At 33.6% G+C, this 12,896-nt stretch overlaps 1 protein-coding gene across 4 annotated transcripts in view; it reads left to right on the top strand.

Moving 5' to 3' along the window:
• Positions 1-12,896, top strand: part of LOC145256445 (SRSF protein kinase 1-like) — a 583,024-nt gene that overhangs the window by 219,646 nt on the left and 350,482 nt on the right. The window lies entirely within an intron of this gene.

Raw genomic sequence — 12,896 nt, 5'->3', positions numbered from 1 at the left:
TTTCTTCCAACGGTGAACAGTTTTCTAAAAATAACTTTAGAATTTCAAAAGTTTTTTTAAATGACAGATAAGCGGAGGGAGGTTGGCAGCAAATAAATCTAAAATGTTTTTGCCGTTTTAAAAATAGATTTTTTTTTGTTTAATAGCACGGAATTTGTTGAGGAATTTCTCTTGGAACTTTTTATATATTTGAATTCATTCAAAACTGTAGGCTCTTTATGTTGTGTCATGTGCTGTCCTTTACATTTCAATGTAATATTACTCTCTTATTTATTTATTTTTTGCAACATAAAACATTCTATATTTGGATTAAGCCATGTGTCAAATAAGAACATTTTGATCTTCGGGCCAAGATCACAGTGTGGTATCTGTTCTGATGCTACATTTCACCTTTTCTGTCCTTAGCCAGTGGAAGAGAAATCCTCCATGACTGAGACAATTGTTATTTTGATTTCTATCCAGAATGCCCATTTTTGAGGAGCTGAATTTTCTCCACATTAAAAACCGACTTTGTGTCTAACTCTGCCCTCGTGGGGAGGCAAATAAAAAGGAACATAAATCAACACTTCTACTCAATCATGGCTGACAAAATGAAAACTATACACCCATGAATTATGTAATGGGTCCAGTATAAAATTCCATACTTCTGATTACAAAATTACTTAGTTTAACAAGATGCACCTGAAGAAGGTCGAAGGTTATATTAGCCGAAATAAAAGTCTGAATAATACTCATTTTAATACTGAAGCTTTACTATAGTTACAGGAACAAATGTATAAAGAGAAATGATTTATGATAACACTTTTATACATGACTCATGGTATTCACCCGGTTTGATTGTCGAAAGGTTTCAAATAGTCATATTCACAGTTTGTCTTAAATGAAAAGTAACATTTACAATATAAGACAGGGCTCTATGGACAAATTTATCTTCAGTTGACCTTTGGCAACTAAATATTTTCGTTTACTAGCCAAATAGAAAAGTTACTAGCCAAACCCACATGATTTTTAGAATATGACATCTTCATTCTGTGACGAGTACATCATAAAGATTTTTTTTTTTTTTTTAATAAGTGTAATTCTAAACATACAAATTTTATGTTGAGACTTCAAATATTTTTTTTAACCAATCATTGTTAAAAAAAAAAATATTTTTATTATTGTTTAAATAATTTAACTTTGTTCGTTTTATAAAAAAAAAAATTTGTAAAGATATTTTTCACTCAGTAGTGAGCTTTGGAAGAAATGCAATCGCTAAAAGATAAGCACTTTATTAATTTTAGTTGCCACTTTGGCAAAACACTCACAAATGCGACTGTTTCACTCGCAATGTAGAGCCCTGTGAGGTCCAGTAAAAACAAACTGTTAACATGGTGGGGGTTTTGAAGAAAAAATAATTTCATGAATAACAAGTATTTAAAAAAATCTTTTCAAAATTTTCAATTTTGTTTTTTCATCAAGCGTTTTCTGCAATATATATTTTTAAAGTAATATTCCAAATAAAACTGTGAAAATTAAAAAAAAAAAAAAAAAAAAAAAAAAAACTTCACTAATCAGTTTAATTTTGTCTTGATACTTGTAAAATGACTAATGAAAAATGGTTTATTTTTAATTTGAAATCTTAAAAATAATTAGTTCTTTGTATTATTTGCCTTCATCAGACTATTGTTCTCACCTACTGTCATTTTTCACAATTCAGTTGATGTAACCTCTGATCTTCTTCAGGTGTATCTTGTTGAACTCTGGAAATGTTTCTATCAAACTCGGGGAATTTGGATGGAATTTCAAACAAAACCGTTTTACTTCACGGGGGGGGGGGGGGTAGCATACTCTTGTTCTGTTAGCCATAACTGGATAGAGGTCCTAAGTAATTTTTAATATTTTTTGGTTGCTTACACTCAGAATTGAACCTTCAACCTTCAGTAGCATATCACTTTTACAATTGATTTTTTCAAGTGCTTTAACCACTGCACTATGGGTCCTTGCGAACAAAAACATACCCAAGTTCGACTAGATACATCTGGAGAAGGTTGGAGGTTACGTCAAATGAAACATTGTGAAAATGACACTCAAGATGAGAACAGTAGTCTGATGAATCCAAATAATATGAATAACCAATCCTCATCTCAAAAATTTAGAAACATTAGTTCTACATCAAAACTTCAGGTTCTTCGTTATAATAGTGAAATTCAAAAATGAAAAGATTGAATTTCAACTGAAACCAATCGTATCTACTTGTCATGTTACTATAATGAACGTATCCAAAAATTATGGAAAACAGTATGGTAGAAAATTAATTATTAATGAAAATAGTTTTCGAAGACAATTAGCAAAAATTAAGCTTTGCAAAAAAAGGAGTTCAGATCATAACAAAAGGGAGGTAATTATTTTTTGAAAACTGAAAATCTTTGGTCAATTTAGCAAAACTCAGTTTTCGTTAATTGTCTTTGAAAACTGTTTTCATTAATAATTAATTTTCTATCTTATCGTTTTTTTTTTTGTTTTTGTTTTTTTAAATTTTGGATATTTCCATTATTGTGACATGACAATTCAATAGATACCATTTGAAATACAATATTTTGATTGAGCTATTATAATGAAGAAAAACAAAACTTTTTAATATGAACAAAGGTATTTAAAAAAAAATTTACATTTTAATATCTTGTTATGAAGTTAATTAGTAATTGCCTCAAGTGACCTCACAAAAAATTGAAGGAAAATTTCAATGGCGTCTAAATATTTTAGCCCTTATTGATACTTATTTAACATATCGATTTCTATAGCATGCATATATATATATATATATAACTACTTCATTTACTCACATAAATTTTATATATATAAAAAAAAAAAAAAAAGGAAAACGTCTACCTTAAACCACTAACCTAGTTCTAAAACAGATCCTTTGTCCGATAAAATGCATGCCCATTGGCTGATAGGAAGGTGCGCGGTGGATACTAGAAAGCTGATTGGCTAACTAAAAATCCTCAACATATATAAAAACAAGAAACAACCACAGAATTTGCACATAAGCCTGACAAATCCTATAGTGGATTAAACGCAGAATATTCAATGTAGCGTAATCGCCATATATATTTTATAAATTACTATATATATATATATATATATATATATATATTTATTTATTGATGAGGAGTGTATAAAAATAATGCCTTCTACTTTTATTTTATTCTGCCCAAGTGAATCAGAGGTTATTGCAAATTGCATTATGATGATGACTGAATTTATGCATTCATGACCTGGAAGTTTCATCTCTGTTGCATATATTGACGGTATGAAGCTCTAAGAAAGCAACTTCTGTCACAGACGTGCGTTAAAAGCATGTGCCAAGTTCAAATCACGTTCGTTCCACAGAAAGGCTTTCAGTTAGTGATGTTGGCAATTTATATGTGATCCCGTCTGTAAGTACCAGATGTCTTTCTAGAAAGATAGTTTGGAGGAACGAATGTTAATAATTTGATTCATGTGAAATGAAGGATTCTCGACAACAGCACAGTTCTACAAGGTCCACCTCCTAAGTGTTACCTTATGTTTTGAGAATGGTTTAATTTATTACTAATCGCCTGGGACGTTTCTATCAAGGAATGCTGACTGGGCTGCTTGTGCATTTTCGTGACTGCCAGAGTGCACACACTTCTTTTGCGCTGGCTTTTCAATCCTGACCTTTTGTCACATCTTATGGTAGGAAGGGGGTTAATATCTACCCCATCCATTCCTAAATCTAAATAATTTCAAATATTGAGATTTTGTTTGTAAACACTTTTTTTTTTTTTTTTTTTTTTTTTTTAGGAAGAATTCTATTTCCTATTTGAATGCATGAATACTTGATCAAACTGGATTGAACAGCCCCCCCCCCTCCTCGTTTTGTCCATCAGTTATGTTGGTCAATATAATAGACACATTTTTTTTTTCTATTTGTACTTGATCACCTTGTATCATTGTACAAACGAAACTGGTAGAACTGCTGTTGGAAACAAAAGTTCAAGATAGAAGAAAATGGAAGAAAATCACATGAGAATGTCTTTTTTTTTTTTTTTCTTTATCATTATTTAACAATTTTTTTTTTTTTCTCTTACTCCTAGGGAAACAATACATAATGGAGGTGTGTCGGGGGGGGGGGCTTCTATTTATTTGTTTAAGAATCAGTATTGTTTGACTGAGAATTTGATGTTATTGCTTTAAGTGTAACCACCCATCATCTGGGTTGAGGCAATTCCAAGTCTTGGCTCTGCCTTATTTGGCTTATTTATCTTAATTCCATAAATGGTAAGACTCGAGTGGACTGTTCCATTATTGGCTCCTACAACAATTAGCAAGTGTTCATAAAACGCCTTCGTTCAGTCTCTAAAGACAATGGATACCCCTGTAAGGGTAGTTGTGCATGAAAATGAGACAAGGGTTGCACAATCACCAAACCCACCACTCCTGAATCAGCACTATGACTGGAAATAATGTTGAGATAAGTATAAAGTATATGCAACACCTAGAATTCTCAAATGGTCACCCATTTTTGTACTGACCAGGCTCAGTGTTGCTCAATAAGTGCTCAATACAAATATTTAGTAAAAACCAATCAGTACAAATACTTAGTAAAAATTACTGATGAGTGTACACTCTGTCGATCAAAAATGATGGGTGGGGGTCGATTCTGCTTTGCCAGTGTTTAAATATCTGAATCTTTGAAGTTGAAAAAGACAATGATATGATGAGAGTGATCTGAGCCTTAAAGACCAGCTTAATTCTGATCTGAGTACTATTAAATCTGCACAGCATAGGGAGATATGTGCAGAACAGGAGACTTAGATGCTATGTCCACATTGAAAGAATAGTTCTTGGATAGTAGAGCAGTTGATGTAGCCAGTCCAGCTCACAAAAGGACAAAGAAAACATGGAAGTGATAAAATTAGACTTGGGGAAAAAGAGGGATAAACATTTGGCTAGGGACAGGTTTGTTTGGAAGTCAATTTCTTAAAGCCAACATGTAAAACTGATGTTATACCAAATATGATTGTTAAAAAAAACAAACAAAACAATTGAAAGTAAATAAAATGTTTAAATTGGTATAGAAAGAAAAGTGGAAATTGTTTTGATTTTTCAATTCCTCAAAATACTTTAAATAGATTTGTCTGAAAGTTTTTTGACTCCCTAACGTTTGTTTAATAGGAGATATTATCTATATATTAATTCCGTAGTACCTTTAACGTACATACGTGTATCACGGTTTCCGGAAGCAGGACAGCGTAACAGTGTTCCACAAACGGGCAGTTCTCAGGGGGGGAAAAAAGCTTTGTTCATGAAATCTGCGTTTAGATTTAGGCACATAGAGTAAGGAAAATCATATAGTGGTTGTAGCTAGCCGAGTTTTTTTGTGAAAGTTTGGCAAGCTGGTTCATAGATCGGATCAGTCGAGCATTTGCCATGAAAATAACAATAAAACAGACAGGCTCGCAACGTCTTTTCTGTGAGAAAGAGTTTGCAGAGAAGAGAAAAGGGCATCACTTACTAGGTTTTGAAGCTGGCCTTGAACTCTGTCAAGGCAAGATAGCGCATGCCAAGCAGCTCCTGTCCAGATGTTTTTTTTTTTTTTTACATAGGCATAACCACTTATCAAGGCCCAGAGACCACTTGAGGATAAGGGTTAAGAGTGTACAGTAGTCAATTGGACAATATAGTAATCATTAGTAATGGAAATTCTGTAAATTTGTTAACAAGTGGAACGGCTGATCAAGAACTTGTTTACGTTGGACTTGAAGATAACCATATTGTAGTCAGCTTGGAAGCAGGAAAACGGAAGACCATTCCACAGGTGTGCAGTTCTAAGAAAGAAGCTTTGGCAACGGTAAAGATAGATGTGGCAAGGGTACTCCATTTTAGGATGTATTTGGCTATTGTACAGGTAGAGGATTGTATTGGCAGTGAGATATCTAGTGGAGTGGTAAAATAATCCCACTCCATTTTAAGGTGTACCTTCCTACCATTTTGAGCTGAAAAAAAAAAACATTGGTTGAGACTGACTTTTTTTTTTTCTTTATGTAAGTTATTGACGTTGCATAAAACAACCGATACTTGTCTCATCAGATGTTTACTGGGTGCCAAATTTTGCTACCATAATCTGAGTAAAATATTTCTAAGTATGTTTTAATTTTTGGTGCATGAATTTGTGATACCGACAATCATGGGAAGGCAAAATTAAATTTTAAAAATTCTCAAATGTTGAGACTTTTTTTAAAATAATATTTTGCAAGCTCACTCTCCGGTTCCCACAGCTCAACTATCTTCAAATTCCAGTCAGTATGATTGTATCCAATCATTACTTTACAAATTTTCTATGAATGGACAACTTTGCAATTCAAGATATTCATTCTTCTGGAACAGTTTATCCAAGAGGCTAAACACACCACACGACCATACGAGCGTAACAGATTCGTCTTTAATATAACTTCTATGCTAGGCAAAGGTAGTGCTTTCAACAAATCTACCAACGTATTAGGGTGATTCCAAAAGTAAGGTCTTATTTTTTAAACTTAAATGTTTAAGAGTTACAAAGACAGAAGTGGTACCAATAAAAAAAAGCGATTTTCCTCCATATAATCATCATCATTATCAATGCATTTTCGCCAGCCTCTTTTGATGCTTCAACCGTAAAAGTCAAGCGTGTGCTCTGTCACTCGCATATGTCGCCACTCTGAAACCAACAAACTCATCTAACTGTGCTGACATCAACTGCATGAGCTTCGTAAACATTTAATGGGTGCCCGTGAATGTTCATCAGTTCAATTTTTTTCTGCATAGAAGAATTCAGTGACGCATCTCTGCTTCTGATGCACGTCCATGACAGGGAGTTGCTTTCATATAGTCTCACAATATCAGTATCTGCAACAGATGAAACTTTCAGATCATGAATGCATACGCTCAGTCGTCATAGCAATACAATTTGCAATCCCCTCTGGTCCCTTTGGGTGGAAAAAAAAAACAAAATAACAAAGCATTACTTTTGGAATGCTCCTCGTAATATGTTGGCTTTGATCAAATGTGTAACTGACAAAGAGGTTATGGAGTTCCCGAGGGTTACATCCCAGTTATGAAAGCACCAAATGTAACCTCAAAGGAGTGTTCACTGGTACATAAGTGCAGTTCTAGGTAGTTCTGATTTCAGAACACCCAGGATAGTTCAGCAGCTTGGCCTTGATCGTCTATATGATGACAGGATTTCATGTGCAATTCCTGTTAAACCTCTTTTCAGAAATGGTTTGCAAGGAAAAAAAAAGGAAACCAACTCGGTCTCTAGGGAAAATAGTTGCGACACAGACCACAGTCTGCACCCAACCCAAGGGTAGGTGCCTGTTTCTGTTTACCGGAGGAATTTAACTCAAGTAGACTGTTCCGTTTGGTAGTTAAGTTACAAATCCTTTGGACAGTGAATAAAAACTTCAGTCAATTCTTGTTTTTACAAGAAATATATTGAATACAATATTTCAGTATTGTCCAATGGGATTAAATGGGGGAAAAAAAATGCATTTTTTTTTTTTTAAACAAATATTTACAGTTGTATGTAACAGTATTTTCAGATAAAGAAAAAATCTGTGACACATGATTTGTTTCTTTTTTCTTTCCTCTCTCTGTCTCTCTCTCTTGTAATGTTCAGTAAGAGTGGGGGTTTAGTGCCTCGCGTGGGGGAGGTGTTTGCAGCTGGGAGCTAGTTCTGATTCTGCTAAAATCTGCTTGTGCATGCCTTTTTATAGTCAGGAAGTGGGAAAGGGCAGGCAAGGTCTGGAGTCTCGTTCAACCAATCAGCCTCTGCATTATCAGAATTGAATTCACCCGGATTGGCCAATTTGGTAAAATCACCTGTGCATAATAAGTAACTTTCTATCGAAGGCTTCTCAAGCTGAGCAAACCTTGAGGATTGACTCTCAGGTCAAATACTGTTTCACAAGTTTAGCCAAAACAGCTTTAATGCTATTCTCTCTAAATCGATGGTTTCTTTCACAAAATATTATTAAATATTATTATCAATCCTGAATCCATTTAATTGAAGTTATTTTTCCTTATTTTGGTTTAGTCATCAACCAAACAAATGGAGTCAGCTAAGCAATCAGGAATCACCCGGGATTGTTAATATAATAAAATCTCCAACTCAGCTCTATTAATAATCATTATTACTGCAAAATCCAACCACCATAAATGATTGGGTCACAAATGTCACATTGCACATCCATCTAATTCATTTGTCATTGTATTGCAATCGAGAGAGGATTGAGTAAGGACCCAGCATTTGCACTCATATCAGTGTTTTACCATCCTTTAGTTCTCGCATTCCATGAATGATGGTTTTGACTAAGGGGTAAGAATTGCAATTGTTAGGGTTGGAATCTATCCATTTAACTAGTCGTTGGCTAGTATTTGATCTTGAAGTTTCTTATTTTTAGCTTGTTGCATCAAGTAGCTTCATGCCTTGTCTGAAGCAACTTCCATAAGAAAAAAAAACAAACTTTTTTAGATTATTTTTAAGAATTACTTGGTCTAACTCTAATAAGATGGAACATTTTTCTTGCATTACTAAAAAAAAAAAATCAAGTTCATCAAGGGAAACAACTTTTTAATTTAAGAATCAATGAATTGTCTGCCCTTGCAACTATTTTATTTCCTTTTCTATTTTCAAGTTTAAAAAATGTGCAAACACTAAAATTTAATGAGAATGATTTCAATGCATCCTAGGCAACACCAGGTAGGTGTATAGGAGTAAATATTTTTGTCATGACGACAAATTTTACCAAAATGAACAAATAGATGTAATCTTTTAGATTATATAAAATAAGAATAACTCAACATATGTTAGTAATTTTCTTTGTGGAACTATTTTCTTAATATAGATTCTTTCTCTAGTGAAAGTAAAACCAGCTGTTACCATTTTATATTTATATCGGAAGGAAAGGGACCATTTTTCTTGGAAGTGACTTTGGTACTTGTTTATGTTTTTAAGTCGACCCATTTCAGGTGAAAGCCTTACCTATTTTTATGTCATGCCAAAATTATTACAAAGTTCAAAAATTGATCCAGTAGAAAAATAATTACAAGTAAAACTGAAAATTTTCAAGATTAGTTATTTATTGAGTTTTAATACATTTTTTAATGAAAAGTTTGCAAGATCAAGGGGAGGTAACTGCAATCGATAATTTTGACTAAATGATCTGGACTGCCATCTTTAATCCATATATCTGGCTGATTTTTTTTTTTTTTTAATAAATATTTCTAGCACATCATCTACTGGATCATTTTTTTCATAACTTTTGGAATTTATACTAATTTCGGCATGACACGTAAGTACGTAATGTTTTCACCTGACATGCACCCGTTTAAAAAATCACCAATATAAATAATCACGAATAATAATACATTCAGTTCGTTTGGTTAAGTTTGTTAACATTTGCTAGTCTTGAAAATGATATTGGATTTTTGGATACCTATTCCTAACAAGTTCTACTTTTGTTTCCTCCTAAATCCAAAGGCAAAAATTTTTGGTTCCTCTTATCTAACTATGAGGTTGATATGTCGTAACTCAAATATATAGAAATAATTCTTAAAAAAATTTAACCCCCCCCCCCCCAAAAAAAAAAAAAAAAAACTCTGAAGAATTGTTAATTTCTTTCATTTTCCAGCACTGATGAAAATGCCACCAACAAACGGATATTTCATTTACTAGTTCATTTTTATAATTTGTTTTGGAATTTATGCTAATTTAGCCATGACGTGTAAATATGTAATGTTTTCATCTGAAATGCATTGGTTTAAAAACTGACTTGTAATTGTAGTTAGTTTCTATTTTTGTGAAAATATCTTAGTTTTGAGTAATTTTATTTTTTATATTATTGATAATTTAATATATAAAAGGCAAAATGTGTGTTTGTATGTCTCAAAAACTTTCGACAGATGCGTCAGAACGTGACAAAATCGGTGTCGTTTTAAAACTTGCTCTCTCTGACAACAAACATCAAAAAATTGGTCAAAAACCTTCACCCTCAACTGGGCAGTTTTCTACAAGGAGAGGTCACTTTTTTCGTAAACATTTTTGCAAGTCATCATCTCCTTTTGATTGACTACCCTAACCCAAACGCTCCAAAATTCCAATGCTCGCTACTTCTGGTTTTCGCTAAGATGTTACATTGTTTCACCTTCTTTGCTGTTTTGTTTTATATTTTAAATAAAGATTAAAGATATTTTTCACTGAGCTTTTGAAGATTGTTAGTGAAAAAACATAATAGCCAATAGGTAGGTGTTTTATTCTTTCTAGTCGACACCTGAAAAAAATCACTCGCAAATGAAACTGTTCCACTCGCAACATAAAGCCCTGGTTAATCAAACAAATTCTAACTTTAGTACTTTCAAACACAAAAGTCAGCCCGGGCAATTTATGCACTCCTGAACAATCAAGTTTTCTGTGAGATTTTCAGCACCATTCTATGGTCGAAAACATTTTATGAGGTATTTCTAAGTAGTCATGCCGATAATATCAGAAGCCATCTGGATCATCCAGGGCGAATATCTTTTCACCATAGAATGACTCGTGTTTGCTTTTCTTTGTTTTTTGGGGGGCCCCCTCGAAGATAACTGATCAGTTGACCAACTTCTAGTGGTCCGTTTGACGTGAAATTTCGATATTTGTCATCCGGGTGATGGGGCTTCGATATGATACCAAATTTGTCAAGTTTGGTTCCGTCTTTCAAAAGTTTTAGCGTTACAAACAAACATACATACATACACACAGACGTTTGGCTTTTATATATATAGAAGATAAAGATTAAAGATATTTTTCACTGAGCTTTGGAAGATTGTTAGTGAAAAAACTTAATAGCCAATAGGTAGGTGTTTTATTCTTTCTAGTCGACACCTGAAAAAAATCACTCGCAAATGAAACTGTTCCACTCGCAACATAAAGCCCTGGTTAATCAAACAAATTCTAACTTTAGTACTTTCAAACACAAAAGTCAGCCCGGGCAATTTATGCACTCCTGAACAATCAAGTTTTCTGTGAGATTTTCAGCACCATTCTATGGTCGAAAACATTTTATGAGGCATTTCTAAGTAGTCATGCCGATAATATCAGAAGCCATCTGGATCATCCAGGGCGAATATCTTTTCACCATAGAATGACTCGTGTTTGCTTTTCTTTGGCAAATTGTAAATGTTGCACTGTGTGAACAGATGTTGCCTTGGGACTCTAGAGTCTCTCAACTCTTTTTCCGTGTTATTTTGTTGTTTTTTCTTTCCCCGCTTCTTGATGCATCCACTAATTTGTTCTCTCCGAGGCTGCATATGATATTGTAGCTTTAATCTTTTTTGCTCTAAAGATTCGACTTTTCAAGCCGTTCTAGCAATGTGTTTATCCATGACAGGTGTTATTGTTTTGATATGCCCACGTGTATTTCTTTGTATTTTTTTTTTTTTTTTTTTTTTTTCCCCCAAAAAATATATTCCTTCATTGTGTAACTCAAGTATTTTGACCACTTTCATCCATCTTGAATTTTACAAAATGCTTTCCTCTGACCCTGGTATGATGCAATTTTACATACCAGTGGTTCCCAAGCTTTTTTTACATGGCGACACTATTGAGTTCTATAACTTTTCAGTTACCACAAAAAATGAGTATTAGGCAATACTTACCAATGTTTATTCTTATGGAAAACTGAAAATATCAAGGAATATAAACAATCGATTTATTGTACATTTTACTTTCTTTATATTTAAGCATCAATATCACATTTGTAATAATACTAACATTAGTTAGTATTAATACAAACAACTCTGATTCTAATAAGCTGTTTTCCACCTATAATAATTTTTAACTTCACTTATAACCTATTTGCAGCACATCAATGTGCCATGCCACAGTGATTGGGAACCAGTTAAATATACATATATATATATATTATGTGTGCGTGTATATATATGTATGTATATTTTACTTAGAAGGTCACCACTTAAGAACTGGAAGCCACACAAGGATAAGGGTTAAGTATTAGGTGGCTCTTGTCTTGAGGAAACTCCATGTTTAGATAAACTTCTTGGTCTAATCTTCACTCCTCATCTGAAATAGAGTACATACATCAAATCTGTTGCCAAGTTTACTGGAGAAATGATTGGATCCTTCTACTGCTCCAGTCGATCTCATTGCTGATTTTCTACCTGTATAAGAGCCAAGTTTGTCTTAGGATGAAGTACTGTTGCCATATCTGGGCAGGAACTGCTCTGACACCCTATCCTGCCTTGACAGTTTAAAACTGACTTTTTAATCTAGTAGATGATGTGCTGTTTTCTTCGCTGCAGCCTCTTTCCCACAGAAGAAACGTTGCAAACCTGTCTCTACGCTATACTTATTTTTATGGCAAGTGTTTGACTAAACTCCAATCTATGCCCCACCTCTCCCCAATCTTCCACAAAAAACACTTGTCTAGCCAAAATCACTATCAATAATTTCCCCTACTCTTTGTCTGTGCCTAAACCTGAATGTGGATTCAACAAAGCTTATTTCCTAGAACTGCCCACCTGTGGAATTCTGTTCCGTGGTCTGCTTTCCAGCTGATGACAATATTGTCTTCAAGTCCAACGTAAACAAGATCATATTGAATAGTCCGCGGAAATAATATATTTATTCCAAATCTCCCATCACAAACGATAACTACATTATCTCACTGACAATTGTACACACATTAACCCTTATCCTCAAGTGGCCTCAGGGCCTTGATGTGTGGTGAACACTTTGTAGATAAAAAAAGGTGGTGAGACAATATCAGATTATCAATATAAACAAGGTGTCCCAAAATAGTGTATACACCCTTTGAGATTGATTTGCAACAATTAATGCATTCTGACAGTAA

This window comes from Euprymna scolopes, chromosome 32, assembly GCF_053919585.1.
Source record: "Euprymna scolopes isolate OS-2025 chromosome 32, ASM5391958v1, whole genome shotgun sequence".
Lineage (NCBI taxonomy): Eukaryota > Metazoa > Mollusca > Cephalopoda > Sepiida > Sepiolidae > Euprymna > Euprymna scolopes.
This window is presented reverse-complemented; position numbering and strand designations above follow the sequence as displayed.